This window comes from Oncorhynchus mykiss, unplaced genomic scaffold (assembly GCF_013265735.2).
Source record: "Oncorhynchus mykiss isolate Arlee unplaced genomic scaffold, USDA_OmykA_1.1 un_scaffold_894, whole genome shotgun sequence".
NCBI classification, from domain to species: domain Eukaryota; kingdom Metazoa; phylum Chordata; class Actinopteri; order Salmoniformes; family Salmonidae; genus Oncorhynchus; species Oncorhynchus mykiss.
The window spans coordinates 5001-28654 of NW_023494341.1; the positions used below are offsets into that span (position 1 = coordinate 5001).

The following is a 23654-nucleotide window of genomic DNA, read 5'->3' on the forward strand; positions in this document are numbered from 1 at the left end:
CAGTGACAAAAAGCTTACAGCACCTGGTATTCCCAGGCGGTCTCCCATCCAAGTACTAACCAGGCCCGACCCTGCTTAGCTTCCAAGATCGGACGAGATCAGGCGTACTCAGGCCGGTGTGGCCGCAAGCGAAAGGCAATCTCAAAAAGTGGATGAAATTGCATATACTGTAGCCATAATTTGTAGCACAGATTGTTGGATGAAATACAAACTAACCTTGCTTACTTATTTCAAAGCGAGGGCACATATTTCAGCCTTGTGGGAAAAAACGGACAAAGAGTTGAAATTCCACAAGGCAGTGACAAAAAGCTTACAGCACCTGGTATTCCCAGGCGGTCTCCCATTCAAGTACTAACCAGGCCCGACCCTGCTTAGCTTCCGAGATCGGACGAGATCAGGCGTACTCAGGCCGGTGTGGCCGTAAGCGAGAAACTATCTCTTGGTGCACTATGTAAAGTCAAAGTGAGCCTGATTAACAGCTGTTGCATTTCCACCATTTAGATAAGCATCTTTGTGTCACTCAAAAAGTGGAAGAAATTGCATATACTGTAGCCATAATTTGTAGCACAGATTGTTGGATGAAATACAAACTAACCTTGCTTACTTATTTCAAAGCGAGGGCACATATTTCAGCCTTGTGGGAAAAAACGGACAAAGAGTTGAAATTCCACAAGGCAGTGACAAAAAGCTTACAGCACCTGGTATTCCCAGGCGGTCTCCCATCCAAGTACTAACCAGGCCCGACCCTGCTTAGCTTCCAAGATCGGACGAGATCAGGCGTACTCAGGCCGGTGTGGCCGCAAGCGAAAGGCAATCTCAAAAAGTGGATGAAATTGCATATACTGTAGCCATAATTTGTAGCACAGATTGTTGGATGAAATACAAACTAACCTTGCTTACTTATTTCAAAGCGAGGGCACATATTTCAGCCTTGTGGGAAAAAACGGACAAAGAGTTGAAATTCCACAAGGCAGTGACAAAAAGCTTACAGCACCTGGTATTCCCAGGCGGTCTCCCATCCAAGTACTAACCAGGCCCGACCCTGCTTAGCTTCCAAGATCGGACGAGATCAGGCGTACTCAGGCCGGTGTGGCCGCAAGCGAAAGGCAATCTCAAAAAGTGGATGAAATTGCATATACTGTAGCCATAATTTGTAGCACAGATTGTTGGATGAAATACAAACTAACCTTGCTTACTTATTTCAAAGCGAGGGCACATATTTCAGCCTTGTGGGAAAAAACGGACAAAGAGTTGAAATTCCACAAGGCAGTGACAAAAAGCTTACAGCACCTGGTATTCCCAGGCGGTCTCCCATTCAAGTACTAACCAGGCCCGACCCTGCTTAGCTTCCGAGATCGGACGAGATCAGGCGTACTCAGGCCGGTGTGGCCGTAAGCGAGAAACTATCTCTTGGTGCACTATGTAAAGTCAAAGTGAGCCTGATTAACAGCTGTTGCATTTCCACCATTTAGATAAGCATCTTTGTGTCACTCAAAAAGTGGAAGAAATTGCATATACTGTAGCCATAATTTGTAGCACAGATTGTTGGATGAAATACAAACTAACCTTGCTTACTTATTTCAAAGCGAGGGCACATATTTCAGCCTTGTGGGAAAAAACGGACAAAGAGTTGAAATTCCACAAGGCAGTGACAAAAAGCTTACAGCACCTGGTATTCCCAGGCGGTCTCCCATCCAAGTACTAACCAGGCCCGACCCTGCTTAGCTTCCAAGATCGGACGAGATCAGGCGTACTCAGGCCGGTGTGGCCGCAAGCGAAAGGCAATCTCAAAAAGTGGATGAAATTGCATATACTGTAGCCATAATTTGTAGCACAGATTGTTGGATGAAATACAAACTAACCTTGCTTACTTATTTCAAAGCGAGGGCACATATTTCAGCCTTGTGGGAAAAAACGGACAAAGAGTTGAAATTCCACAAGGCAGTGACAAAAAGCTTACAGCACCTGGTATTCCCAGGCGGTCTCCCATTCAAGTACTAACCAGGCCCGACCCTGCTTAGCTTCCGAGATCGGACGAGATCAGGCGTACTCAGGCCGGTGTGGCCGTAAACGAGAAACTATCTCTTGGTGCACTATGTAAAGTCAAAGTGAGCCTGATTAACAGCTGTTGCATTTCCACCATTTAGATAAGCATCTTTGTGTCACTCAAAAAGTGGAAGAAATTGCATATACTGTAGCCATAATTTGTAGCACAGATTGTTGGATGAAATACAAACTAACCTTGCTTACTTATTTCAAAGCGAGGGCACATATTTAAGCCTTGTGGGAAAAAACGGACAAAGAGTTGAAATTCCACTGGGCAGTGACAAAAAGCTTACAGCACCTGGTATTCCCAGGCGGTCTCCCATCCAAGTACTAACCAGGCCCGACCCTGCTTAGCTTCCGAGATCGGACGAGATCAGGCGTACTCAGGCCAGTGTGGCCGTAAGCGAAAGGCAATCTCAAAAAATGGATGAAATTGCATATACTGTAGCCATAATTTGTAGCACAGATTGTTGGATGAAATACAAACTAACCTTGCTTACTTATTTCAAAGCGAGGGCACATATTTCAGCCTTGTGGGAAAAAACGGACAAAGAGTTGAAATTCCACAAGGCAGTGACAAAAAGCTTACAGCACCTGGTATTCCCAGGCGGTCTCCCATTCAAGTACTAACCAGGCCCGACCCTGCTTAGCTTCCGAGATCGGACGAGATCAGGCGTACTCAGGCCGGTGTGGCCGTAAGCGAGAAACTATCTCTTGGTGCACTATGTAAAGTCAAAGTGAGCCTGATTAACAGCTGTTGCATTTCCACCATTTAGATAAGCATCTTTGTGTCACTCAAAAAGTGGAAGAAATTGCATATACTGTAGCCATAATTTGTAGCACAGATTGTTGGATGAAATACAAACTAACCTTGCTTACTTATTTCAAAGCGAGGGCACATATTTCAGCCTTGTGGGAAAAAACGGACAAAGAGTTGAAATTCCACAAGGCAGTGACAAAAAGCTTACAGCACCTGGTATTCCCAGGCGGTCTCCCATTCAAGTACTAACCAGGCCCGACCCTGCTTAGCTTCCGAGATCGGACGAGATCAGGCGTACTCAGGCCGGTGTGGCCGTAAACGAGAAACTATCTCTTGGTGCACTATGTAAAGTCAAAGTGAGCCTGATTAACAGCTGTTGCATTTCCACCATTTAGATAAGCATCTTTGTGTCACTCAAAAAGTGGAAGAAATTGCATATACTGTAGCCATAATTTGTAGCACAGATTGTTGGATGAAATACAAACTAACCTTGCTTACTTATTTCAAAGCGAGGGCACATATTTAAGCCTTGTGGGAAAAAACGGACAAAGAGTTGAAATTCCACTGGGCAGTGACAAAAAGCTTACAGCACCTGGTATTCCCAGGCGGTCTCCCATCCAAGTACTAACCAGGCCCGACCCTGCTTAGCTTCCGAGATCGGACGAGATCAGGCGTACTCAGGCCGGTGTGGCCGTAAGCGAAAGGCAATCTCAAAAAATGGATGAAATTGCATATACTGTAGCCATAATTTGTAGCACAGATTGTTGGATGAAATACAAACTAACCTTGCTTACTTATTTCAAAGCGAGGGCACATATTTCAGCCTTGTGGGAAAAAACGGACAAAGAGTTGAAATTCCACAAGGCAGTGACAAAAAGCTTACAGCACCTGGTATTCCCAGGCGGTCTCCCATTCAAGTACTAACCAGGCCCGACCCTGCTTAGCTTCCGAGATCGGACGAGATCAGGCGTACTCAGGCCGGTGTGGCCGTAAGCGAGAAACTATCTCTTGGTGCACTATGTAAAGTCAAAGTGAGCCTGATTAACAGCTGTTGCATTTCCACCATTTAGATAAGCATCTTTGTGTCACTCAAAAAGTGGAAGAAATTGCATATACTGTAGCCATAATTTGTAGCACAGATTGTTGGATGAAATACAAACTAACCTTGCTTACTTATTTCAAAGCGAGGGCACATATTTCAGCCTTGTGGGAAAAAACGGACAAAGAGTTGAAATTCCACAAGGCAGTGACAAAAAGCTTACAGCACCTGGTATTCCCAGGCGGTCTCCCATCCAAGTACTAACCAGGCCCGACCCTGCTTAGCTTCCAAGATCGGACGAGATCAGGCGTACTCAGGCCGGTGTGGCCGCAAGCGAAAGGCAATCTCAAAAAGTGGATGAAATTGCATATACTGTAGCCATAATTTGTAGCACAGATTGTTGGATGAAATACAAACTAACCTTGCTTACTTATTTCAAAGCGAGGGCACATATTTCAGCCTTGTGGGAAAAAACGGACAAAGAGTTGAAATTCCACAAGGCAGTGACAAAAAGCTTACAGCACCTGGTATTCCCAGGCGGTCTCCCATCCAAGTACTAACCAGGCCCGACCCTGCTTAGCTTCCAAGATCGGACGAGATCAGGCGTACTCAGGCCGGTGTGGCCGCAAGCGAAAGGCAATCTCAAAAAGTGGATGAAATTGCATATACTGTAGCCATAATTTGTAGCACAGATTGTTGGATGAAATACAAACTAACCTTGCTTACTTATTTCAAAGCGAGGGCACATATTTCAGCCTTGTGGGAAAAAACGGACAAAGAGTTGAAATTCCACAAGGCAGTGACAAAAAGCTTACAGCACCTGGTATTCCCAGGCGGTCTCCCATTCAAGTACTAACCAGGCCCGACCCTGCTTAGCTTCCGAGATCGGACGAGATCAGGCGTACTCAGGCCGGTGTGGCCGTAAGCGAGAAACTATCTCTTGGTGCACTATGTAAAGTCAAAGTGAGCCTGATTAACAGCTGTTGCATTTCCACCATTTAGATAAGCATCTTTGTGTCACTCAAAAAGTGGAAGAAATTGCATATACTGTAGCCATAATTTGTAGCACAGATTGTTGGATGAAATACAAACTAACCTTGCTTACTTATTTCAAAGCGAGGGCACATATTTCAGCCTTGTGGGAAAAAAACGGACAAAGAGTTGAAATTCCACAAGGCAGTGACAAAAAGCTTACAGCACCTGGTATTCCCAGGCGGTCTCCCATCCAAGTACTAACCAGGCCCGACCCTGCTTAGCTTCCAAGATCGGACGAGATCAGGCGTACTCAGGCCGGTGTGGCCGCAAGCGAAAGGCAATCTCAAAAAGTGGATGAAATTGCATATACTGTAGCCATAATTTGTAGCACAGATTGTTGGATGAAATACAAACTAACCTTGCTTACTTATTTCAAAGCGAGGGCACATATTTCAGCCTTGTGGGAAAAAACGGACAAAGAGTTGAAATTCCACAAGGCAGTGACAAAAAGCTTACAGCACCTGGTATTCCCAGGCGGTCTCCCATTCAAGTACTAACCAGGCCCGACCCTGCTTAGCTTCCGAGATCGGACGAGATCAGGCGTACTCAGGCCGGTGTGGCCGTAAACGAGAAACTATCTCTTGGTGCACTATGTAAAGTCAAAGTGAGCCTGATTAACAGCTGTTGCATTTCCACCATTTAGATAAGCATCTTTGTGTCACTCAAAAAGTGGAAGAAATTGCATATACTGTAGCCATAATTTGTAGCACAGATTGTTGGATGAAATACAAACTAACCTTGCTTACTTATTTCAAAGCGAGGGCACATATTTAAGCCTTGTGGGAAAAAACGGACAAAGAGTTGAAATTCCACTGGGCAGTGACAAAAAGCTTACAGCACCTGGTATTCCCAGGCGGTCTCCCATCCAAGTACTAACCAGGCCCGACCCTGCTTAGCTTCCGAGATCGGACGAGATCAGGCGTACTCAGGCCGGTGTGGCCGTAAGCGAAAGGCAATCTCAAAAAATGGATGAAATTGCATATACTGTAGCCATAATTTGTAGCACAGATTGTTGGATGAAATACAAACTAACCTTGCTTACTTATTTCAAAGCGAGGGCACATATTTCAGCCTTGTGGGAAAAAACGGACAAAGAGTTGAAATTCCACAAGGCAGTGACAAAAAGCTTACAGCACCTGGTATTCCCAGGCGGTCTCCCATTCAAGTACTAACCAGGCCCGACCCTGCTTAGCTTCCGAGATCGGACGAGATCAGGCGTACTCAGGCCGGTGTGGCCGTAAGCGAGAAACTATCTCTTGGTGCACTATGTAAAGTCAAAGTGAGCCTGATTAACAGCTGTTGCATTTCCACCATTTAGATAAGCATCTTTGTGTCACTCAAAAAGTGGAAGAAATTGCATATACTGTAGCCATAATTTGTAGCACAGATTGTTGGATGAAATACAAACTAACCTTGCTTACTTATTTCAAAGCGAGGGCACATATTTCAGCCTTGTGGGAAAAAACGGACAAAGAGTTGAAATTCCACAAGGCAGTGACAAAAAGCTTACAGCACCTGGTATTCCCAGGCGGTCTCCCATCCAAGTACTAACCAGGCCCGACCCTGCTTAGCTTCCAAGATCGGACGAGATCAGGCGTACTCAGGCCGGTGTGGCCGCAAGCGAAAGGCAATCTCAAAAAGTGGATGAAATTGCATATACTGTAGCCATAATTTGTAGCACAGATTGTTGGATGAAATACAAACTAACCTTGCTTACTTATTTCAAAGCGAGGGCACATATTTCAGCCTTGTGGGAAAAAACGGACAAAGAGTTGAAATTCCACAAGGCAGTGACAAAAAGCTTACAGCACCTGGTATTCCCAGGCGGTCTCCCATTCAAGTACTAACCAGGCCCGACCCTGCTTAGCTTCCGAGATCGGACGAGATCAGGCGTACTCAGGCCGGTGTGGCCGTAAACGAGAAACTATCTCTTGGTGCACTATGTAAAGTCAAAGTGAGCCTGATTAACAGCTGTTGCATTTCCACCATTTAGATAAGCATCTTTGTGTCACTCAAAAAGTGGAAGAAATTGCATATACTGTAGCCATAATTTGTAGCACAGATTGTTGGATGAAATACAAACTAACCTTGCTTACTTATTTCAAAGCGAGGGCACATATTTAAGCCTTGTGGGAAAAAACGGACAAAGAGTTGAAATTCCACTGGGCAGTGACAAAAAGCTTACAGCACCTGGTATTCCCAGGCGGTCTCCCATCCAAGTACTAACCAGGCCCGACCCTGCTTAGCTTCCGAGATCGGACGAGATCAGGCGTACTCAGGCCGGTGTGGCCGTAAGCGAAAGGCAATCTCAAAAAATGGATGAAATTGCATATACTGTAGCCATAATTTGTAGCACAGATTGTTGGATGAAATACAAACTAACCTTGCTTACTTATTTCAAAGCGAGGGCACATATTTCAGCCTTGTGGGAAAAAACGGACAAAGAGTTGAAATTCCACAAGGCAGTGACAAAAAGCTTACAGCACCTGGTATTCCCAGGCGGTCTCCCATTCAAGTACTAACCAGGCCCGACCCTGCTTAGCTTCCGAGATCGGACGAGATCAGGCGTACTCAGGCCGGTGTGGCCGCAAGCGAAAGGCAATCTCAAAAAGTGGATGAAATTGCATATACTGTAGCCATAATTTGTAGCACAGATTGTTGGATGAAATACAAACTAACCTTGCTTACTTATTTCAAAGCGAGGGCACATATTTCAGCCTTGTGGGAAAAAACGGACAAAGAGTTGAAATTCCACAAGGCAGTGACAAAAAGCTTACAGCACCTGGTATTCCCAGGCGGTCTCCCATTCAAGTACTAACCAGGCCCGACCCTGCTTAGCTTCCGAGATCGGACGAGATCAGGCGTACTCAGGCCGGTGTGGCCGTAAGCGAGAAACTATCTCTTGGTGCACTATGTAAAGTCAAAGTGAGCCTGATTAACAGCTGTTGCATTTCCACCATTTAGATAAGCATCTTTGTGTCACTCAAAAAGTGGAAGAAATTGCATATACTGTAGCCATAATTTGTAGCACAGATTGTTGGATGAAATACAAACTAACCTTGCTTACTTATTTCAAAGCGAGGGCACATATTTCAGCCTTGTGGGAAAAAACGGACAAAGAGTTGAAATTCCACAAGGCAGTGACAAAAAGCTTACAGCACCTGGTATTCCCAGGCGGTCTCCCATTCAAGTACTAACCAGGCCCGACCCTGCTTAGCTTCCGAGATCGGACGAGATCAGGCGTACTCAGGCCGGTGTGGCCGCAAGCGAAAGGCAATCTCAAAAAGTGGATGAAATTGCATATACTGTAGCCATAATTTGTAGCACAGATTGTTGGATGAAATACAAACTAACCTTGCTTACTTATTTCAAAGCGAGGGCACATATTTCAGCCTTGTGGGAAAAAACGGACAAAGAGTTGAAATTCCACAAGGCAGTGACAAAAAGCTTACAGCACCTGGTATTCCCAGGCGGTCTCCCATTCAAGTACTAACCAGGCCCGACCCTGCTTAGCTTCCGAGATCGGACGAGATCAGGCGTACTCAGGCCGGTGTGGCCGTAAGCGAGAAACTATCTCTTGGTGCACTATGTAAAGTCAAAGTGAGCCTGATTAACAGCTGTTGCATTTCCACCATTTAGATAAGCATCTTTGTGTCACTCAAAAAGTGGAAGAAATTGCATATACTGTAGCCATAATTTGTAGCACAGATTGTTGGATGAAATACAAACTAACCTTGCTTACTTATTTCAAAGCGAGGGCACATATTTCAGCCTTGTGGGAAAAAACGGACAAAGAGTTGAAATTCCACAAGGCAGTGACAAAAAGCTTACAGCACCTGGTATTCCCAGGCGGTCTCCCATCCAAGTACTAACCAGGCCCGACCCTGCTTAGCTTCCAAGATCGGACGAGATCAGGCGTACTCAGGCCGGTGTGGCCGCAAGCGAAAGGCAATCTCAAAAAGTGGATGAAATTGCATATACTGTAGCCATAATTTGTAGCACAGATTGTTGGATGAAATACAAACTAACCTTGCTTACTTATTTCAAAGCGAGGGCACATATTTCAGCCTTGTGGGAAAAAACGGACAAAGAGTTGAAATTCCACAAGGCAGTGACAAAAAGCTTACAGCACCTGGTATTCCCAGGCGGTCTCCCATTCAAGTACTAACCAGGCCCGACCCTGCTTAGCTTCCGAGATCGGACGAGATCAGGCGTACTCAGGCCGGTGTGGCCGTAAACGAGAAACTATCTCTTGGTGCACTATGTAAAGTCAAAGTGAGCCTGATTAACAGCTGTTGCATTTCCACCATTTAGATAAGCATCTTTGTGTCACTCAAAAAGTGGAAGAAATTGCATATACTGTAGCCATAATTTGTAGCACAGATTGTTGGATGAAATACAAACTAACCTTGCTTACTTATTTCAAAGCGAGGGCACATATTTAAGCCTTGTGGGAAAAAACGGACAAAGAGTTGAAATTCCACTGGGCAGTGACAAAAAGCTTACAGCACCTGGTATTCCCAGGCGGTCTCCCATCCAAGTACTAACCAGGCCCGACCCTGCTTAGCTTCCGAGATCGGACGAGATCAGGCGTACTCAGGCCGGTGTGGCCGTAAGCGAAAGGCAATCTCAAAAAATGGATGAAATTGCATATACTGTAGCCATAATTTGTAGCACAGATTGTTGGATGAAATACAAACTAACCTTGCTTACTTATTTCAAAGCGAGGGCACATATTTCAGCCTTGTGGGAAAAAACGGACAAAGAGTTGAAATTCCACAAGGCAGTGACAAAAAGCTTACAGCACCTGGTATTCCCAGGCGGTCTCCCATTCAAGTACTAACCAGGCCCGACCCTGCTTAGCTTCCGAGATCGGACGAGATCAGGCGTACTCAGGCCGGTGTGGCCGTAAGCGAGAAACTATCTCTTGGTGCACTATGTAAAGTCAAAGTGAGCCTGATTAACAGCTGTTGCATTTCCACCATTTAGATAAGCATCTTTGTGTCACTCAAAAAGTGGAAGAAATTGCATATACTGTAGCCATAATTTGTAGCACAGATTGTTGGATGAAATACAAACTAACCTTGCTTACTTATTTCAAAGCGAGGGCACATATTTCAGCCTTGTGGGAAAAAACGGACAAAGAGTTGAAATTCCACAAGGCAGTGACAAAAAGCTTACAGCACCTGGTATTCCCAGGCGGTCTCCCATTCAAGTACTAACCAGGCCCGACCCTGCTTAGCTTCCGAGATCGGACGAGATCAGGCGTACTCAGGCCGGTGTGGCCGTAAGCGAGAAACTATCTCTTGGTGCACTATGTAAAGTCAAAGTGAGCCTGATTAACAGCTGTTGCATTTCCACCATTTAGATAAGCATCTTTGTGTCACTCAAAAAGTGGAAGAAATTGCATATACTGTAGCCATAATTTGTAGCACAGATTGTTGGATGAAATACAAACTAACCTTGCTTACTTATTTCAAAGCGAGGGCACATATTTAAGCCTTGTGGGAAAAAACGGACAAAGAGTTGAAATTCCACTGGGCAGTGACAAAAAGCTTACAGCACCTGGTATTCCCAGGCGGTCTCCCATCCAAGTACTAACCAGGCCCGACCCTGCTTAGCTTCCGAGATCGGACGAGATCAGGCGTACTCAGGCCGGTGTGGCCGTAAGCGAAAGGCAATCTCAAAAAATGGATGAAATTGCATATACTGTAGCCATAATTTGTAGCACAGATTGTTGGATGAAATACAAACTAACCTTGCTTACTTATTTCAAAGCGAGGGCACATATTTCAGCCTTGTGGGAAAAAACGGACAAAGAGTTGAAATTCCACAAGGCAGTGACAAAAAGCTTACAGCACCTGGTATTCCCAGGCGGTCTCCCATTCAAGTACTAACCAGGCCCGACCCTGCTTAGCTTCCGAGATCGGACGAGATCAGGCGTACTCAGGCCGGTGTGGCCGTAAGCGAGAAACTATCTCTTGGTGCACTATGTAAAGTCAAAGTGAGCCTGATTAACAGCTGTTGCATTTCCACCATTTAGATAAGCATCTTTGTGTCACTCAAAAAGTGGAAGAAATTGCATATACTGTAGCCATAATTTGTAGCACAGATTGTTGGATGAAATACAAACTAACCTTGCTTACTTATTTCAAAGCGAGGGCACATATTTCAGCCTTGTGGGAAAAAACGGACAAAGAGTTGAAATTCCACAAGGCAGTGACAAAAAGCTTACAGCACCTGGTATTCCCAGGCGGTCTCCCATCCAAGTACTAACCAGGCCCGACCCTGCTTAGCTTCCAAGATCGGACGAGATCAGGCGTACTCAGGCCGGTGTGGCCGCAAGCGAAAGGCAATCTCAAAAAGTGGATGAAATTGCATATACTGTAGCCATAATTTGTAGCACAGATTGTTGGATGAAATACAAACTAACCTTGCTTACTTATTTCAAAGCGAGGGCACATATTTCAGCCTTGTGGGAAAAAACGGACAAAGAGTTGAAATTCCACAAGGCAGTGACAAAAAGCTTACAGCACCTGGTATTCCCAGGCGGTCTCCCATCCAAGTACTAACCAGGCCCGACCCTGCTTAGCTTCCAAGATCGGACGAGATCAGGCGTACTCAGGCCGGTGTGGCCGCAAGCGAAAGGCAATCTCAAAAAGTGGATGAAATTGCATATACTGTAGCCATAATTTGTAGCACAGATTGTTGGATGAAATACAAACTAACCTTGCTTACTTATTTCAAAGCGAGGGCACATATTTCAGCCTTGTGGGAAAAAACGGACAAAGAGTTGAAATTCCACAAGGCAGTGACAAAAAGCTTACAGCACCTGGTATTCCCAGGCGGTCTCCCATTCAAGTACTAACCAGGCCCGACCCTGCTTAGCTTCCGAGATCGGACGAGATCAGGCGTACTCAGGCCGGTGTGGCCGTAAGCGAGAAACTATCTCTTGGTGCACTATGTAAAGTCAAAGTGAGCCTGATTAACAGCTGTTGCATTTCCACCATTTAGATAAGCATCTTTGTGTCACTCAAAAAGTGGAAGAAATTGCATATACTGTAGCCATAATTTGTAGCACAGATTGTTGGATGAAATACAAACTAACCTTGCTTACTTATTTCAAAGCGAGGGCACATATTTCAGCCTTGTGGGAAAAAACGGACAAAGAGTTGAAATTCCACAAGGCAGTGACAAAAAGCTTACAGCACCTGGTATTCCCAGGCGGTCTCCCATCCAAGTACTAACCAGGCCCGACCCTGCTTAGCTTCCAAGATCGGACGAGATCAGGCGTACTCAGGCCGGTGTGGCCGCAAGCGAAAGGCAATCTCAAAAAGTGGATGAAATTGCATATACTGTAGCCATAATTTGTAGCACAGATTGTTGGATGAAATACAAACTAACCTTGCTTACTTATTTCAAAGCGAGGGCACATATTTCAGCCTTGTGGGAAAAAACGGACAAAGAGTTGAAATTCCACAAGGCAGTGACAAAAAGCTTACAGCACCTGGTATTCCCAGGCGGTCTCCCATTCAAGTACTAACCAGGCCCGACCCTGCTTAGCTTCCGAGATCGGACGAGATCAGGCGTACTCAGGCCGGTGTGGCCGTAAACGAGAAACTATCTCTTGGTGCACTATGTAAAGTCAAAGTGAGCCTGATTAACAGCTGTTGCATTTCCACCATTTAGATAAGCATCTTTGTGTCACTCAAAAAGTGGAAGAAATTGCATATACTGTAGCCATAATTTGTAGCACAGATTGTTGGATGAAATACAAACTAACCTTGCTTACTTATTTCAAAGCGAGGGCACATATTTAAGCCTTGTGGGAAAAAACGGACAAAGAGTTGAAATTCCACTGGGCAGTGACAAAAAGCTTACAGCACCTGGTATTCCCAGGCGGTCTCCCATCCAAGTACTAACCAGGCCCGACCCTGCTTAGCTTCCGAGATCGGACGAGATCAGGCGTACTCAGGCCGGTGTGGCCGTAAGCGAAAGGCAATCTCAAAAAATGGATGAAATTGCATATACTGTAGCCATAATTTGTAGCACAGATTGTTGGATGAAATACAAACTAACCTTGCTTACTTATTTCAAAGCGAGGGCACATATTTCAGCCTTGTGGGAAAAAACGGACAAAGAGTTGAAATTCCACAAGGCAGTGACAAAAAGCTTACAGCACCTGGTATTCCCAGGCGGTCTCCCATTCAAGTACTAACCAGGCCCGACCCTGCTTAGCTTCCGAGATCGGACGAGATCAGGCGTACTCAGGCCGGTGTGGCCGTAAGCGAGAAACTATCTCTTGGTGCACTATGTAAAGTCAAAGTGAGCCTGATTAACAGCTGTTGCATTTCCACCATTTAGATAAGCATCTTTGTGTCACTCAAAAAGTGGAAGAAATTGCATATACTGTAGCCATAATTTGTAGCACAGATTGTTGGATGAAATACAAACTAACCTTGCTTACTTATTTCAAAGCGAGGGCACATATTTCAGCCTTGTGGGAAAAAACGGACAAAGAGTTGAAATTCCACAAGGCAGTGACAAAAAGCTTACAGCACCTGGTATTCCCAGGCGGTCTCCCATCCAAGTACTAACCAGGCCCGACCCTGCTTAGCTTCCAAGATCGGACGAGATCAGGCGTACTCAGGCCGGTGTGGCCGCAAGCGAAAGGCAATCTCAAAAAGTGGATGAAATTGCATATACTGTAGCCATAATTTTGTAGCACAGATTGTTGGATGAAATACAAACTAACCTTGCTACTTATTTCAAAGCGAGGGCACATATTTCAGCCTTGTGGGAAAAAACGGACAAAGAGTTGAAATTCCACAAGCAGTGACAAAAAGCTTATTGCCCTGGTATCCCAGGCGGTCTCCCATTCAAGTACTAACCAGGCCCGACCCTGCTTAGCTTCCGAGATCGGACGAGATCAGGCGTACTCAGGCCGGTGTGGCCGTAAACGAGAAACTATCTCTTGGTGCACTATGTAAAGTCAAAGTGAGCCTGATTAACAGCTGTTGCATTTCCACCATTTAGATAAGCATCTTTGTGTCACTCAAAAAGTGGAAGAAATTGCATATACTGTAGCCATAATTTGTAGCACAGATTGTTGGATGAAATACAAACTAACCTTGCTTACTTATTTCAAAGCGAGGGCACATATTTAAGCCTTGTGGGAAAAAACGGACAAAGAGTTGAAATTCCACTGGGCAGTGACAAAAAGCTTACAGCACCTGGTATTCCCAGGCGGTCTCCCATCCAAGTACTAACCAGGCCCGACCCTGCTTAGCTTCCGAGATCGGACGAGATCAGGCGTACTCAGGCCGGTGTGGCCGTAAGCGAAAGGCAATCTCAAAAAATGGATGAAATTGCATATACTGTAGCCATAATTTGTAGCACAGATTGTTGGATGAAATACAAACTAACCTTGCTTACTTATTTCAAAGCGAGGGCACATATTTCAGCCTTGTGGGAAAAAAACGGACAAAGAGTTGAAATTCCACAAGGCAGTGACAAAAAGCTTACAGCACCTGGTATTCCCAGGCGGTCTCCCATTCAAGTACTAACCAGGCCCGACCCTGCTTAGCTTCCGAGATCGGACGAGATCAGGCGTACTCAGGCCGGTGTGGCCGCAAGCGAAAGGCAATCTCAAAAAGTGGATGAAATTGCATATACTGTAGCCATAATTTGTAGCACAGATTGTTGGATGAAATACAAACTAACCTTGCTTACTTATTTCAAAGCGAGGGCACATATTTCAGCCTTGTGGGAAAAAACGGACAAAGAGTTGAAATTCCACAAGGCAGTGACAAAAAGCTTACAGCACCTGGTATTCCCAGGCGGTCTCCCATTCAAGTACTAACCAGGCCCGACCCTGCTTAGCTTCCGAGATCGGACGAGATCAGGCGTACTCAGGCCGGTGTGGCCGTAAACGAGAAACTATCTCTTGGTGCACTATGTAAAGTCAAAGTGAGCCTGATTAACAGCTGTTGCATTTCCACCATTTAGATAAGCATCTTTGTGTCACTCAAAAAGTGGAAGAAATTGCATATACTGTAGCCATAATTTGTAGCACAGATTGTTGGATGAAATACAAACTAACCTTGCTTACTTATTTCAAAGCGAGGGCACATATTTAAGCCTTGTGGGAAAAAACGGACAAAGAGTTGAAATTCCACTGGGCAGTGACAAAAAGCTTACAGCACCTGGTATTCCCAGGCGGTCTCCCATCCAAGTACTAACCAGGCCCGACCCTGCTTAGCTTCCGAGATCGGACGAGATCAGGCGTACTCAGGCCGGTGTGGCCGTAAGCGAAAGGCAATCTCAAAAAATGGATGAAATTGCATATACTGTAGCCATAATTTGTAGCACAGATTGTTGGATGAAATACAAACTAACCTTGCTTACTTATTTCAAAGCGAGGGCACATATTTCAGCCTTGTGGGAAAAAACGGACAAAGAGTTGAAATTCCACAAGGCAGTGACAAAAAGCTTACAGCACCTGGTATTCCCAGGCGGTCTCCCATTCAAGTACTAACCAGGCCCGACCCTGCTTAGCTTCCGAGATCGGACGAGATCAGGCGTACTCAGGCCGGTGTGGCCGTAAACGAGAAACTATCTCTTGGTGCACTATGTAAAGTCAAAGTGAGCCTGATTAACAGCTGTTGCATTTCCACCATTTAGATAAGCATCTTTGTGTCACTCAAAAAGTGGAAGAAATTGCATATACTGTAGCCATAATTTGTAGCACAGATTGTTGGATGAAATACAAACTAACCTTGCTTACTTATTTCAAAGCGAGGGCACATATTTCAGCCTTGTGGGAAAAAACGGACAAAGAGTTGAAATTCCACAAGGCAGTGACAAAAAGCTTACAGCACCTGGTATTCCCAGGCGGTCTCCCATTCAAGTACTAACCAGGCCCGACCCTGCTTAGCTTCCGAGATCGGACGAGATCAGGCGTACTCAGGCCGGTGTGGCCGTAAGCGAGAAACTATCTCTTGGTGCACTATGTAAAGTCAAAGTGAGCCTGATTAACAGCTGTTGCATTTCCACCATTTAGATAAGCATCTTTGTGTCACTCAAAAAGTGGAAGAAATTGCATATACTGTAGCCATAATTTGTAGCACAGATTGTTGGATGAAATACAAACTAACCTTGCTTACTTATTTCAAAGCGAGGGCACATATTTCAGCCTTGTGGGAAAAAACGGACAAAGAGTTGAAATTCCACAAGGCAGTGACAAAAAGCTTACAGCACCTGGTATTCCCAGGCGGTCTCCCATCCAAGTACTAACCAGGCCCGACCCTGCTTAGCTTCCAAGATCGGACGAGATCAGGCGTACTCAGGCCGGTGTGGCCGCAAGCGAAAGGCAATCTCAAAAAGTGGATGAAATTGCATATACTGTAGCCATAATTTGTAGCACAGATTGTTGGATGAAATACAAACTAACCTTGCTTACTTATTTCAAAGCGAGGGCACATATTTCAGCCTTGTGGGAAAAAACGGACAAAGAGTTGAAATTCCACAAGGCAGTGACAAAAAGCTTACAGCACCTGGTATTCCCAGGCGGTCTCCCATTCAAGTACTAACCAGGCCCGACCCTGCTTAGCTTCCGAGATCGGACGAGATCAGGCGTACTCAGGCCGGTGTGGCCGTAAACGAGAAACTATCTCTTGGTGCACTATGTAAAGTCAAAGTGAGCCTGATTAACAGCTGTTGCATTTCCACCATTTAGATAAGCATCTTTGTGTCACTCAAAAAGTGGAAGAAATTGCATATACTGTAGCCATAATTTGTAGCACAGATTGTTGGATGAAATACAAACTAACCTTGCTTACTTATTTCAAAGCGAGGGCACATATTTAAGCCTTGTGGGAAAAAACGGACAAAGAGTTGAAATTCCACTGGGCAGTGACAAAAAGCTTACAGCACCTGGTATTCCCAGGCGGTCTCCCATCCAAGTACTAACCAGGCCCGACCCTGCTTAGCTTCCGAGATCGGACGAGATCAGGCGTACTCAGGCCGGTGTGGCCGTAAGCGAAAGGCAATCTCAAAAAATGGATGAAATTGCATATACTGTAGCCATAATTTGTAGCACAGATTGTTGGATGAAATACAAACTAACCTTGCTTACTTATTTCAAAGCGAGGGCACATATTTCAGCCTTGTGGGAAAAAACGGACAAAGAGTTGAAATTCCACAAGGCAGTGACAAAAAGCTTACAGCACCTGGTATTCCCAGGCGGTCTCCCATTCAAGTACTAACCAGGCCCGACCCTGCTTAGCTTCCGAGATCGGACGAGATCAGGCGTACTCAGGCCGGTGTGGCCGTAAACGAGAAACTATCTCTTGGTGCACTATGTAAAGTCAAAGTGAGCCTGATTAACAGCTGTTGCATTTCCACCATTTAGATAAGCATCTTTGTGTCACTCAAAAAGTGGAAGAAATTGCATATACTGTAGCCATAATTTGTAGCACAGATTGTTGGATGAAATACAAACTAACCTTGCTTACTTATTTCAAAGCGAGGGCACATATTTCAGCCTTGTGGGAAAAAACGGACAAAGAGTTGAAATTCCACAAGGCAGTGACAAAAAGCTTACAGCACCTGGTATTCCCAGGCGGTCTCCCATCCAAGTACTAACCAGGCCCGACCCTGCTTAGCTTCCAAGATCGGACGAGATCAGGCGTACTCAGGCCGGTGTGGCCGCAAGCGAAAGGCAATCTCAAAAAGTGGATGAAATTGCATATACTGTAGCCATAATTTGTAGCACAGATTGTTGGATGAAATACAAACTAACCTTGCTTACTTATTTCAAAGCGAGGGCACATATTTCAGCCTTGTGGGAAAAAACGGACAAAGAGTTGAAATTCCACAAGGCAGTGACAAAACGCTTACAGCACCTGGTATTCCCAGGCGGTCTCCCATTCAAGTACTAACCAGGCCCGACCCTGCTTAGCTTCCGAGATCGGACGAGATCAGGCGTACTCAGGCCGGTGTGGCCGTAAACGAGAAACTATCTCTTGGTGCACTATGTAAAGTCAAAGTGAGCCTGATTAACAGCTGTTGCATTTCCACCATTTAGATAAGCATCTTTGTGTCACTCAAAAAGTGGAAGAAATTGCATATACTGTAGCCATAATTTGTAGCACAGATTGTTGGATGAAATACAAACTAACCTTGCTTACTTATTTCAAAGCGAGGGCACATATTTAAGCCTTGTGGGAAAAAACGGACAAAGAGTTGAAATTCCACTGGGCAGTGACAAAAAGCTTACAGCACCTGGTATTCCCAGGCGGTCTCCCATCCAAGTACTAACCAGGCCCAACCCTGCTTAGCTTCCGAGATCGGACGAGATCAGGCGTACTCAGGCCGGTGTGGCCGTAAGCGAAAGGCAATCTCAAAAAATGGATGAAATTGCATATACTGTAGCCATAATTTGTAGCACAGATTGTTGGATGAAATACAAACTAACCTTGCTTACTTATTTCAAAGCGAGGGCACATATTTCAGCCTTGTGGGAAAAAACGGACAAAGAGTTGAAATTCCACAAGGCAGTGACAAAAAGCTTACAGCACCTGGTATTCCCAGGCGGTCTCCCATCCAAGTACTAACCAGGCCCGACCCTGCTTAGCTTCCGAGATCGGACGAGATCAGGCGTACTCAGGCCGGTGTGGCCGTAAGCGAGAAACTATCTCTTGGTGCACTATGTAAAGTCAAAGTGAGCCTGATTAACAGCTGTTGCATTTCCACCATTTAGATAAGCATCTTTGTGTCACTCAAAAAGTGGAAGAAATTGCATATACTGTAGCCATAATTTGTAGCACAGATTGTTGGATGAAATACAAACTAACCTTGCTTACTTATTTCAAAGCGAGGGCACATATTTCAGCCTTGTGGGAAAAAACGGACAAAGAGTTGAAATTCCACAAGGCAGTGACAAAAAGCTTACAGCACCTGGTATTCCCAGGCGGTCTCCCATCCAAGTACTAACCAGGCCCGACCCTGCTTAGCTTCCGAGATCGGACTAGATCAGGCGTACTCAGGCCGGTGTGGCCGTAAGCGAAAGGCAATCTCAAAAAGTGGATGAAATTGCATATACTGTAGCCATAATTTGTAGCACAGATTGTTGGATGAAATACAAACTAACCTTGCTTACTTATTTCAAAGCGAGGGCACATATTTCAGCCTTGTGGGAAAAAACGGACAAAGAGTTGAAATTCCACAAGGCAGTGACAAAAAGCTTACAGCACCTGGTATTCCCAGGCGGTCTCCCATCCAAGTACTAACCAGGCCCGACCCTGCTTAGCTTCCGAGATCGGACGAGATCAGGCGTACTCAGGCCGGTGTGGCCGCAAGCGAAAAGCAAAATCTCAAAAAGTGGATGAAATTGCATATACTGTAGCCATAATTTGTAGCACAGATTGTTGGATGAAATACAAACTAACCTTGCTTACTTATTTCAAAGCGAGGGCACATATTTCAGCCTTGTGGGAAAAAACGGACAAAGAGTTGAAATTCCACAAGGCAGTGACAAAAAGCTTACAGCACCTGGTATTCCCAGGCGGTCTCCCATTCAAGTACTAACCAGGCCCGACCCTGCTTAGCTTCCGAGATCGGACGAGATCAGGCGTACTCAGGCCGGTGTGGCCGTAAGCGAGAAACTATCTCTTGGTGCACTATGTAAAGTCAAAGTGAGCCTGATTAACAGCTGTTGCATTTCCACCATTTAGATAAGCATCTTTGTGTCACTCAAAAAGTGGAAGAAATTGCATATACTGTAGCCATAATTTGTAGCACAGATTGTTGGATGAAATACAAACTAACCTTGCTTACTTATTTCAAAGCGAGGGCACATATTTCAGCCTTGTGGGAAAAAACGGACAAAGAGTTGAAATTCCACAAGGCAGTGACAAAAAGCTTACAGCACCTGGTATTCCCAGGCGGTCTCCCATCCAAGTACTAACCAGGCCCGACCCTGCTTAGCTTCCAAGATCGGACGAGATCAGGCGTACTCAGGCCGGTGTGGCCGCAAGCGAAAGGCAATCTCAAAAAGTGGATGAAATTGCATATACTGTAGCCATAATTTGTAGCACAGATTGTTGGATGAAATACAAACTAACCTTGCTTACTTATTTCAAAGCGAGGGCACATATTTCAGCCTTGTGGGAAAAAACGGACAAAGAGTTGAAATTCCACAAGGCAGTGACAAAAAGCTTACAGCACCTGGTATTCCCAGGCGGTCTCCCATTCAAGTACTAACCAGGCCCGACCCTGCTTAGCTTCCGAGATCGGACGAGATCAGGCGAGATCAGGCGTACTCAGGCCGGTGTGGCCGTAAACGAGAAACTATCTCTTGGTGCACTATGTAAAGTCAAAGTGAGCCTGATTAACAGCTGTTGCATTTCCACCATTTAGATAAGCATCTTTGTGTCACTCAAAAAGTGGAAGAAATTGCATATACTGTAGCCATAATTTGTAGCACAGATTGTTGGATGAAATACAAACTAACCTTGCTTACTTATTTCAAAGCGAGGGCACATATTTAAGCCTTGTGGGAAAAAACGGACAAAGAGTTGAAATTCCACTGGGCAGTGACAAAAAGCTTACAGCACCTGGTATTCCCAGGCGGTCTCCCATCCAAGTACTAACCAGGCCCGACCCTGCTTAGCTTCCGAGATCGGACGAGATCAGGCGTACTCAGGCCGGTGTGGCCGTAAGCGAAAGGCAATCTCAAAAAATGGATGAAATTGCATATACTGTAGCCATAATTTGTAGCACAGATTGTTGGATGAAATACAAACTAACCTTGCTTACTTATTTCAAAGCGAGGGCACATATTTCAGCCTTGTGGGAAAAAAAAGACAAAGAGTTGAAATTCCACAAGGCAGTGACAAAAAGCTTACAGCACCTGGTATTCCCAGGCGGTCTCCCATTCAAGTACTAACCAGGCCCGACCCTGCTTAGCTTCCGAGATCGGACGAGATCAGGCGTACTCAGGCCGGTGTGGCCGTAAACGAGAAACTATCTCTTGGTGCACTATGTAAAGTCAAAGTGAGCCTGATTAACAGCTGTTGCATTTCCACCATTTAGATAAGCATCTTTGTGTCACTCAAAAAGTGGAAGAAATTGCATATACTGTAGCCATAATTTGTAGCACAGATTGTTGGATGAAATACAAACTAACCTTGCTTACTTATTTCAAAGCGAGGGCACATATTTCAGCCTTGTGGGAAAAAACGGACAAAGAGTTGAAATTCCACAAGGCAGTGACAAAAAGCTTACAGCACCTGGTATTCCCAGGCGGTCTCCCATCCAAGTACTAACCAGGCCCGACCCTGCTTAGCTTCCAAGATCGGACGAGATCAGGCGTACTCAGGCCGGTGTGGCCGCAAGCGAAAGGCAATCTCAAAAAGTGGATGAAATTGCATATACTGTAGCCATAATTTGTAGCACAGATTGTTGGATGAAATACAAACTAACCTTGCTTACTTATTTCAAAGCGAGGGCACATATTTCAGCCTTGTGGGAAAAAACGGACAAAGAGTTGAAATTCCACAAGGCAGTGACAAAAAGCTTACAGCACCTGGTATTCCCAGACGGTCTCCCATCCAAGTACTAACCAGGCCCGACCCTGCTTAGCTTCCGAGATCAGACGAGATCAGGCGTACTCAGGCCGGTGTGGCCGTAAGCGAGAAACTATCTCTTGGTGCACTATGTAAAGTCAAAGTGAGCCTGATTAACAGCTGTTGCATTTCCACCATTTAGATAAGCATCTTTGTGTCACTCAAAAAGTGGAAGAAATTGCATATACTGTAGCCATAATTTGTAGCACAGATTGTTGGATGAAATACAAACTAACCTTGCTTACTTATTTCAAAGCGAGGGCACATATTTCAGCCTTGTGGGAAAAAACGGACAAAGAGTTGAAATTCCACAAGGCAGTGACAAAAAGCTTACAGCACCTGGTATTCCCAGGCGGTCTCCCATCCAAGTACTAACCAGGCCCGACCCTGCTTAGCTTCCGAGATCGGACGAGATCAGGCGTACTCAGGCCGGTGTGGCCGCAAGCGAAAGGCAATCTCAAAAAGTGGATGAAATTGCATATACTGTAGCCATAATTTGTAGCACAGATTGTTGGATGAAATACAAACTAACCTTGCTTACTTATTTCAAAGCGAGGGCACATATTTCAGCCTTGTGGGAAAAAAACGGACAAAGAGTTGAAATTCCACAAGGCAGTGACAAAAAGCTTACAGTACCTGGTATTCCCAGGCGGTCTCCCATCCAAGTACTAACCAGGCCCGACCCTGCTTAGCTTCCGAGATCGGACGAGATCAGGCGTACTCAGGCCGGTGTGGCCGTAAACGAGAAACTATCTCTTGGTGCACTATGTAAAGTCAAAGTGAGCCTGATTAACAGCTGTTGCATTTCCACCATTTAGATAAGCATCTTTGTGTCACTCAAAAAGTGGAAGAAATTGCATATACTGTAGCCATAATTTGTAGCACAGATTGTTGGATGAAATACAAACTAACCTTGCTTACTTATTTCAAAGCGAGGGCACATATTTCAGCCTTGTGGGAAAAAACGGACAAAGAGTTGAAATTCCACAAGGCAGTGACAAAAAGCTTACAGCACCTGGTATTCCCAGGCGGTCTCCCATCCAAGTACTAACCAGGCCCGACCCTGCTTAGCTTCCGAGATCGGACGAGATCAGGCGTACTCAGGCCGGTGTGGCCGCAAGCGAAAAGCAAAATCTCAAAAAGTGGATGAAATTGCATATACTGTAGCCATAATTTGTAGCACAGATTGTTGGATGAAATACAAACTAACCTTGCTTACTTATTTCAAAGCGAGGGCACATATTTCAGCCTTGTGGGAAAAAACGGACAAAGAGTTGAAATTCCACAAGGCAGTGACAAAAAGCTTACAGCACCTGGTATTCCCAGGCGGTCTCCCATTCAAGTACTAACCAGGCCCGACCCTGCTTAGCTTCCGAGATCGGACGAGATCAGGCGTACTCAGGCCGGTGTGGCCGTAAGCGAGAAACTATCTCTTGGTGCACTATGTAAAGTCAAAGTGAGCCTGATTAACAGCTGTTGCATTTCCACCATTTAGATAAGCATCTTTGTGTCACTCAAAAAGTGGAAGAAATTGCATATACTGTAGCCATAATTTGTAGCACAGATTGTTGGATGAAATACAAACTAACCTTGCTTACTTATTTCAAAGCGAGGGCACATATTTCAGCCTTGTGGGAAAAAACGGACAAAGAGTTGAAATTCCACAAGGCAGTGACAAAAAGCTTACAGCACCTGGTATTCCCAGGCGGTCTCCCATCCAAGTACTAACCAGGCCCGACCCTGCTTAGCTTCCAAGATCGGACGAGATCAGGCGTACTCAGGCCGGTGTGGCCGCAAGCGAAAGGCAATCTCAAAAAGTGGATGAAATTGCATATACTGTAGCCATAATTTGTAGCACAGATTGTTGGATGAAATACAAACTAACCTTGCTTACTTATTTCAAAGCGAGGGCACATATTTCAGCCTTGTGGGAAAAAACGGACAAAGAGTTGAAATTCCACAAGGCAGTGACAAAAAGCTTACAGCACCTGGTATTCCCAGGCGGTCTCCCATTCAAGTACTAACCAGGCCCGACCCTGCTTAGCTTCCGAGATCGGACGAGATCAGGCGTACTCAGGCCGGTGTGGCCGTAAACGAGAAACTATCTCTTGGTGCACTATGTAAAGTCAAAGTGAGCCTGATTAAC

General features: G+C 45.2%; 69 non-coding genes and 2 pseudogenes across 69 annotated transcripts; all 71 read right to left on the minus strand.

Annotated features, from left to right (window-relative positions):
• Nucleotides 1-11: 11 nt before the first annotated feature.
• LOC118964084 lies at nucleotides 12-130 on the minus strand. Its single transcript, XR_005051136.1, has one exon. It is a non-coding gene; the product is annotated as a 5S ribosomal RNA (ribosomal RNA).
• A 177-nt stretch (nucleotides 131-307) lies between these two features.
• LOC118964127 lies at nucleotides 308-426 on the minus strand. The gene has a single exon (XR_005051177.1). It is a non-coding gene; the product is annotated as a 5S ribosomal RNA (ribosomal RNA).
• Nucleotides 427-686: 260 nt separating this feature from the next.
• Nucleotides 687-805, minus strand: LOC118964085. The gene has a single exon (XR_005051137.1). It is a non-coding gene; the product is annotated as a 5S ribosomal RNA (ribosomal RNA).
• A 177-nt stretch (nucleotides 806-982) lies between these two features.
• Nucleotides 983-1101, minus strand: LOC118964086. Its single transcript, XR_005051138.1, has one exon. It is a non-coding gene; the product is annotated as a 5S ribosomal RNA (ribosomal RNA).
• A 177-nt stretch (nucleotides 1102-1278) lies between these two features.
• LOC118964129 lies at nucleotides 1279-1397 on the minus strand. The gene has a single exon (XR_005051179.1). It is a non-coding gene; the product is annotated as a 5S ribosomal RNA (ribosomal RNA).
• Nucleotides 1398-1657: 260 nt separating this feature from the next.
• On the minus strand, nucleotides 1658-1776 carry LOC118964088. The gene has a single exon (XR_005051140.1). It is a non-coding gene; the product is annotated as a 5S ribosomal RNA (ribosomal RNA).
• Nucleotides 1777-1953: 177 nt separating this feature from the next.
• Nucleotides 1954-2072, minus strand: LOC118964154. Its single transcript, XR_005051204.1, has one exon. It is a non-coding gene; the product is annotated as a 5S ribosomal RNA (ribosomal RNA).
• A 260-nt stretch (nucleotides 2073-2332) lies between these two features.
• Nucleotides 2333-2451, minus strand: LOC118964149. The gene has a single exon (XR_005051199.1). It is a non-coding gene; the product is annotated as a 5S ribosomal RNA (ribosomal RNA).
• A 177-nt stretch (nucleotides 2452-2628) lies between these two features.
• Nucleotides 2629-2747, minus strand: LOC118964130. The gene has a single exon (XR_005051180.1). It is a non-coding gene; the product is annotated as a 5S ribosomal RNA (ribosomal RNA).
• A 260-nt stretch (nucleotides 2748-3007) lies between these two features.
• Nucleotides 3008-3126, minus strand: LOC118964155. Its single transcript, XR_005051205.1, has one exon. It is a non-coding gene; the product is annotated as a 5S ribosomal RNA (ribosomal RNA).
• A 260-nt stretch (nucleotides 3127-3386) lies between these two features.
• Nucleotides 3387-3505, minus strand: LOC118964098. The gene has a single exon (XR_005051150.1). It is a non-coding gene; the product is annotated as a 5S ribosomal RNA (ribosomal RNA).
• Nucleotides 3506-3682: 177 nt separating this feature from the next.
• LOC118964131 lies at nucleotides 3683-3801 on the minus strand. The gene has a single exon (XR_005051181.1). It is a non-coding gene; the product is annotated as a 5S ribosomal RNA (ribosomal RNA).
• Nucleotides 3802-4061: 260 nt separating this feature from the next.
• LOC118964089 lies at nucleotides 4062-4180 on the minus strand. The gene has a single exon (XR_005051141.1). It is a non-coding gene; the product is annotated as a 5S ribosomal RNA (ribosomal RNA).
• A 177-nt stretch (nucleotides 4181-4357) lies between these two features.
• Nucleotides 4358-4476, minus strand: LOC118964090. Its single transcript, XR_005051142.1, has one exon. It is a non-coding gene; the product is annotated as a 5S ribosomal RNA (ribosomal RNA).
• A 177-nt stretch (nucleotides 4477-4653) lies between these two features.
• LOC118964132 lies at nucleotides 4654-4772 on the minus strand. The gene has a single exon (XR_005051182.1). It is a non-coding gene; the product is annotated as a 5S ribosomal RNA (ribosomal RNA).
• A 261-nt stretch (nucleotides 4773-5033) lies between these two features.
• On the minus strand, nucleotides 5034-5152 carry LOC118964091. The gene has a single exon (XR_005051143.1). It is a non-coding gene; the product is annotated as a 5S ribosomal RNA (ribosomal RNA).
• A 177-nt stretch (nucleotides 5153-5329) lies between these two features.
• LOC118964060 lies at nucleotides 5330-5448 on the minus strand. Its single transcript, XR_005051112.1, has one exon. It is a non-coding gene; the product is annotated as a 5S ribosomal RNA (ribosomal RNA).
• A 260-nt stretch (nucleotides 5449-5708) lies between these two features.
• LOC118964109 lies at nucleotides 5709-5827 on the minus strand. Its single transcript, XR_005051161.1, has one exon. It is a non-coding gene; the product is annotated as a 5S ribosomal RNA (ribosomal RNA).
• A 177-nt stretch (nucleotides 5828-6004) lies between these two features.
• LOC118964133 lies at nucleotides 6005-6123 on the minus strand. Its single transcript, XR_005051183.1, has one exon. It is a non-coding gene; the product is annotated as a 5S ribosomal RNA (ribosomal RNA).
• Nucleotides 6124-6383: 260 nt separating this feature from the next.
• Nucleotides 6384-6502, minus strand: LOC118964092. The gene has a single exon (XR_005051144.1). It is a non-coding gene; the product is annotated as a 5S ribosomal RNA (ribosomal RNA).
• Nucleotides 6503-6679: 177 nt separating this feature from the next.
• On the minus strand, nucleotides 6680-6798 carry LOC118964061. Its single transcript, XR_005051113.1, has one exon. It is a non-coding gene; the product is annotated as a 5S ribosomal RNA (ribosomal RNA).
• Nucleotides 6799-7058: 260 nt separating this feature from the next.
• On the minus strand, nucleotides 7059-7177 carry LOC118964112. The gene has a single exon (XR_005051162.1). It is a non-coding gene; the product is annotated as a 5S ribosomal RNA (ribosomal RNA).
• Nucleotides 7178-7354: 177 nt separating this feature from the next.
• On the minus strand, nucleotides 7355-7473 carry LOC118964075. Its single transcript, XR_005051127.1, has one exon. It is a non-coding gene; the product is annotated as a 5S ribosomal RNA (ribosomal RNA).
• Nucleotides 7474-7650: 177 nt separating this feature from the next.
• Nucleotides 7651-7769, minus strand: LOC118964134. The gene has a single exon (XR_005051184.1). It is a non-coding gene; the product is annotated as a 5S ribosomal RNA (ribosomal RNA).
• Nucleotides 7770-8029: 260 nt separating this feature from the next.
• Nucleotides 8030-8148, minus strand: LOC118964077. Its single transcript, XR_005051129.1, has one exon. It is a non-coding gene; the product is annotated as a 5S ribosomal RNA (ribosomal RNA).
• A 177-nt stretch (nucleotides 8149-8325) lies between these two features.
• Nucleotides 8326-8444, minus strand: LOC118964135. Its single transcript, XR_005051185.1, has one exon. It is a non-coding gene; the product is annotated as a 5S ribosomal RNA (ribosomal RNA).
• A 260-nt stretch (nucleotides 8445-8704) lies between these two features.
• On the minus strand, nucleotides 8705-8823 carry LOC118964093. Its single transcript, XR_005051145.1, has one exon. It is a non-coding gene; the product is annotated as a 5S ribosomal RNA (ribosomal RNA).
• Nucleotides 8824-9000: 177 nt separating this feature from the next.
• On the minus strand, nucleotides 9001-9119 carry LOC118964062. The gene has a single exon (XR_005051114.1). It is a non-coding gene; the product is annotated as a 5S ribosomal RNA (ribosomal RNA).
• Nucleotides 9120-9379: 260 nt separating this feature from the next.
• On the minus strand, nucleotides 9380-9498 carry LOC118964113. The gene has a single exon (XR_005051163.1). It is a non-coding gene; the product is annotated as a 5S ribosomal RNA (ribosomal RNA).
• A 177-nt stretch (nucleotides 9499-9675) lies between these two features.
• On the minus strand, nucleotides 9676-9794 carry LOC118964136. The gene has a single exon (XR_005051186.1). It is a non-coding gene; the product is annotated as a 5S ribosomal RNA (ribosomal RNA).
• Nucleotides 9795-10054: 260 nt separating this feature from the next.
• LOC118964137 lies at nucleotides 10055-10173 on the minus strand. The gene has a single exon (XR_005051187.1). It is a non-coding gene; the product is annotated as a 5S ribosomal RNA (ribosomal RNA).
• Nucleotides 10174-10433: 260 nt separating this feature from the next.
• On the minus strand, nucleotides 10434-10552 carry LOC118964114. The gene has a single exon (XR_005051164.1). It is a non-coding gene; the product is annotated as a 5S ribosomal RNA (ribosomal RNA).
• Nucleotides 10553-10729: 177 nt separating this feature from the next.
• LOC118964138 lies at nucleotides 10730-10848 on the minus strand. The gene has a single exon (XR_005051188.1). It is a non-coding gene; the product is annotated as a 5S ribosomal RNA (ribosomal RNA).
• A 260-nt stretch (nucleotides 10849-11108) lies between these two features.
• LOC118964094 lies at nucleotides 11109-11227 on the minus strand. Its single transcript, XR_005051146.1, has one exon. It is a non-coding gene; the product is annotated as a 5S ribosomal RNA (ribosomal RNA).
• Nucleotides 11228-11404: 177 nt separating this feature from the next.
• On the minus strand, nucleotides 11405-11523 carry LOC118964095. The gene has a single exon (XR_005051147.1). It is a non-coding gene; the product is annotated as a 5S ribosomal RNA (ribosomal RNA).
• A 177-nt stretch (nucleotides 11524-11700) lies between these two features.
• LOC118964140 lies at nucleotides 11701-11819 on the minus strand. Its single transcript, XR_005051190.1, has one exon. It is a non-coding gene; the product is annotated as a 5S ribosomal RNA (ribosomal RNA).
• A 260-nt stretch (nucleotides 11820-12079) lies between these two features.
• On the minus strand, nucleotides 12080-12198 carry LOC118964096. Its single transcript, XR_005051148.1, has one exon. It is a non-coding gene; the product is annotated as a 5S ribosomal RNA (ribosomal RNA).
• A 177-nt stretch (nucleotides 12199-12375) lies between these two features.
• LOC118964063 lies at nucleotides 12376-12494 on the minus strand. Its single transcript, XR_005051115.1, has one exon. It is a non-coding gene; the product is annotated as a 5S ribosomal RNA (ribosomal RNA).
• A 260-nt stretch (nucleotides 12495-12754) lies between these two features.
• Nucleotides 12755-12873, minus strand: LOC118964115. Its single transcript, XR_005051165.1, has one exon. It is a non-coding gene; the product is annotated as a 5S ribosomal RNA (ribosomal RNA).
• Nucleotides 12874-13050: 177 nt separating this feature from the next.
• LOC118964141 lies at nucleotides 13051-13169 on the minus strand. The gene has a single exon (XR_005051191.1). It is a non-coding gene; the product is annotated as a 5S ribosomal RNA (ribosomal RNA).
• Nucleotides 13170-13429: 260 nt separating this feature from the next.
• LOC118964097 lies at nucleotides 13430-13548 on the minus strand. The gene has a single exon (XR_005051149.1). It is a non-coding gene; the product is annotated as a 5S ribosomal RNA (ribosomal RNA).
• Nucleotides 13549-13724: 176 nt separating this feature from the next.
• On the minus strand, nucleotides 13725-13841 carry LOC118964111 (annotated as a pseudogene).
• A 260-nt stretch (nucleotides 13842-14101) lies between these two features.
• LOC118964116 lies at nucleotides 14102-14220 on the minus strand. The gene has a single exon (XR_005051166.1). It is a non-coding gene; the product is annotated as a 5S ribosomal RNA (ribosomal RNA).
• Nucleotides 14221-14398: 178 nt separating this feature from the next.
• Nucleotides 14399-14517, minus strand: LOC118964078. The gene has a single exon (XR_005051130.1). It is a non-coding gene; the product is annotated as a 5S ribosomal RNA (ribosomal RNA).
• Nucleotides 14518-14694: 177 nt separating this feature from the next.
• LOC118964064 lies at nucleotides 14695-14813 on the minus strand. Its single transcript, XR_005051116.1, has one exon. It is a non-coding gene; the product is annotated as a 5S ribosomal RNA (ribosomal RNA).
• Nucleotides 14814-15073: 260 nt separating this feature from the next.
• On the minus strand, nucleotides 15074-15192 carry LOC118964118. Its single transcript, XR_005051168.1, has one exon. It is a non-coding gene; the product is annotated as a 5S ribosomal RNA (ribosomal RNA).
• A 177-nt stretch (nucleotides 15193-15369) lies between these two features.
• On the minus strand, nucleotides 15370-15488 carry LOC118964066. The gene has a single exon (XR_005051118.1). It is a non-coding gene; the product is annotated as a 5S ribosomal RNA (ribosomal RNA).
• Nucleotides 15489-15748: 260 nt separating this feature from the next.
• LOC118964142 lies at nucleotides 15749-15867 on the minus strand. Its single transcript, XR_005051192.1, has one exon. It is a non-coding gene; the product is annotated as a 5S ribosomal RNA (ribosomal RNA).
• Nucleotides 15868-16127: 260 nt separating this feature from the next.
• LOC118964099 lies at nucleotides 16128-16246 on the minus strand. The gene has a single exon (XR_005051151.1). It is a non-coding gene; the product is annotated as a 5S ribosomal RNA (ribosomal RNA).
• A 177-nt stretch (nucleotides 16247-16423) lies between these two features.
• Nucleotides 16424-16542, minus strand: LOC118964067. Its single transcript, XR_005051119.1, has one exon. It is a non-coding gene; the product is annotated as a 5S ribosomal RNA (ribosomal RNA).
• A 260-nt stretch (nucleotides 16543-16802) lies between these two features.
• On the minus strand, nucleotides 16803-16921 carry LOC118964119. The gene has a single exon (XR_005051169.1). It is a non-coding gene; the product is annotated as a 5S ribosomal RNA (ribosomal RNA).
• Nucleotides 16922-17098: 177 nt separating this feature from the next.
• LOC118964068 lies at nucleotides 17099-17217 on the minus strand. The gene has a single exon (XR_005051120.1). It is a non-coding gene; the product is annotated as a 5S ribosomal RNA (ribosomal RNA).
• Nucleotides 17218-17477: 260 nt separating this feature from the next.
• Nucleotides 17478-17596, minus strand: LOC118964100. Its single transcript, XR_005051152.1, has one exon. It is a non-coding gene; the product is annotated as a 5S ribosomal RNA (ribosomal RNA).
• Nucleotides 17597-17773: 177 nt separating this feature from the next.
• On the minus strand, nucleotides 17774-17892 carry LOC118964080. Its single transcript, XR_005051132.1, has one exon. It is a non-coding gene; the product is annotated as a 5S ribosomal RNA (ribosomal RNA).
• A 260-nt stretch (nucleotides 17893-18152) lies between these two features.
• LOC118964059 lies at nucleotides 18153-18271 on the minus strand. Its single transcript, XR_005051111.1, has one exon. It is a non-coding gene; the product is annotated as a 5S ribosomal RNA (ribosomal RNA).
• A 177-nt stretch (nucleotides 18272-18448) lies between these two features.
• Nucleotides 18449-18567, minus strand: LOC118964120. Its single transcript, XR_005051170.1, has one exon. It is a non-coding gene; the product is annotated as a 5S ribosomal RNA (ribosomal RNA).
• Nucleotides 18568-18827: 260 nt separating this feature from the next.
• On the minus strand, nucleotides 18828-18946 carry LOC118964081. Its single transcript, XR_005051133.1, has one exon. It is a non-coding gene; the product is annotated as a 5S ribosomal RNA (ribosomal RNA).
• Nucleotides 18947-19123: 177 nt separating this feature from the next.
• Nucleotides 19124-19242, minus strand: LOC118964145. Its single transcript, XR_005051195.1, has one exon. It is a non-coding gene; the product is annotated as a 5S ribosomal RNA (ribosomal RNA).
• Nucleotides 19243-19421: 179 nt separating this feature from the next.
• On the minus strand, nucleotides 19422-19540 carry LOC118964143. The gene has a single exon (XR_005051193.1). It is a non-coding gene; the product is annotated as a 5S ribosomal RNA (ribosomal RNA).
• Nucleotides 19541-19800: 260 nt separating this feature from the next.
• Nucleotides 19801-19919, minus strand: LOC118964101. The gene has a single exon (XR_005051153.1). It is a non-coding gene; the product is annotated as a 5S ribosomal RNA (ribosomal RNA).
• A 177-nt stretch (nucleotides 19920-20096) lies between these two features.
• Nucleotides 20097-20225, minus strand: LOC118964110 (annotated as a pseudogene).
• A 260-nt stretch (nucleotides 20226-20485) lies between these two features.
• LOC118964121 lies at nucleotides 20486-20604 on the minus strand. Its single transcript, XR_005051171.1, has one exon. It is a non-coding gene; the product is annotated as a 5S ribosomal RNA (ribosomal RNA).
• Nucleotides 20605-20781: 177 nt separating this feature from the next.
• Nucleotides 20782-20900, minus strand: LOC118964069. Its single transcript, XR_005051121.1, has one exon. It is a non-coding gene; the product is annotated as a 5S ribosomal RNA (ribosomal RNA).
• Nucleotides 20901-21160: 260 nt separating this feature from the next.
• On the minus strand, nucleotides 21161-21279 carry LOC118964102. Its single transcript, XR_005051154.1, has one exon. It is a non-coding gene; the product is annotated as a 5S ribosomal RNA (ribosomal RNA).
• A 177-nt stretch (nucleotides 21280-21456) lies between these two features.
• On the minus strand, nucleotides 21457-21575 carry LOC118964148. Its single transcript, XR_005051198.1, has one exon. It is a non-coding gene; the product is annotated as a 5S ribosomal RNA (ribosomal RNA).
• A 260-nt stretch (nucleotides 21576-21835) lies between these two features.
• Nucleotides 21836-21954, minus strand: LOC118964146. The gene has a single exon (XR_005051196.1). It is a non-coding gene; the product is annotated as a 5S ribosomal RNA (ribosomal RNA).
• A 178-nt stretch (nucleotides 21955-22132) lies between these two features.
• LOC118964079 lies at nucleotides 22133-22251 on the minus strand. Its single transcript, XR_005051131.1, has one exon. It is a non-coding gene; the product is annotated as a 5S ribosomal RNA (ribosomal RNA).
• A 260-nt stretch (nucleotides 22252-22511) lies between these two features.
• LOC118964147 lies at nucleotides 22512-22630 on the minus strand. The gene has a single exon (XR_005051197.1). It is a non-coding gene; the product is annotated as a 5S ribosomal RNA (ribosomal RNA).
• Nucleotides 22631-22809: 179 nt separating this feature from the next.
• LOC118964144 lies at nucleotides 22810-22928 on the minus strand. The gene has a single exon (XR_005051194.1). It is a non-coding gene; the product is annotated as a 5S ribosomal RNA (ribosomal RNA).
• Nucleotides 22929-23188: 260 nt separating this feature from the next.
• On the minus strand, nucleotides 23189-23307 carry LOC118964103. Its single transcript, XR_005051155.1, has one exon. It is a non-coding gene; the product is annotated as a 5S ribosomal RNA (ribosomal RNA).
• A 177-nt stretch (nucleotides 23308-23484) lies between these two features.
• Nucleotides 23485-23603, minus strand: LOC118964070. Its single transcript, XR_005051122.1, has one exon. It is a non-coding gene; the product is annotated as a 5S ribosomal RNA (ribosomal RNA).
• Between the last annotated feature and the right edge of the window lie 51 nt (nucleotides 23604-23654).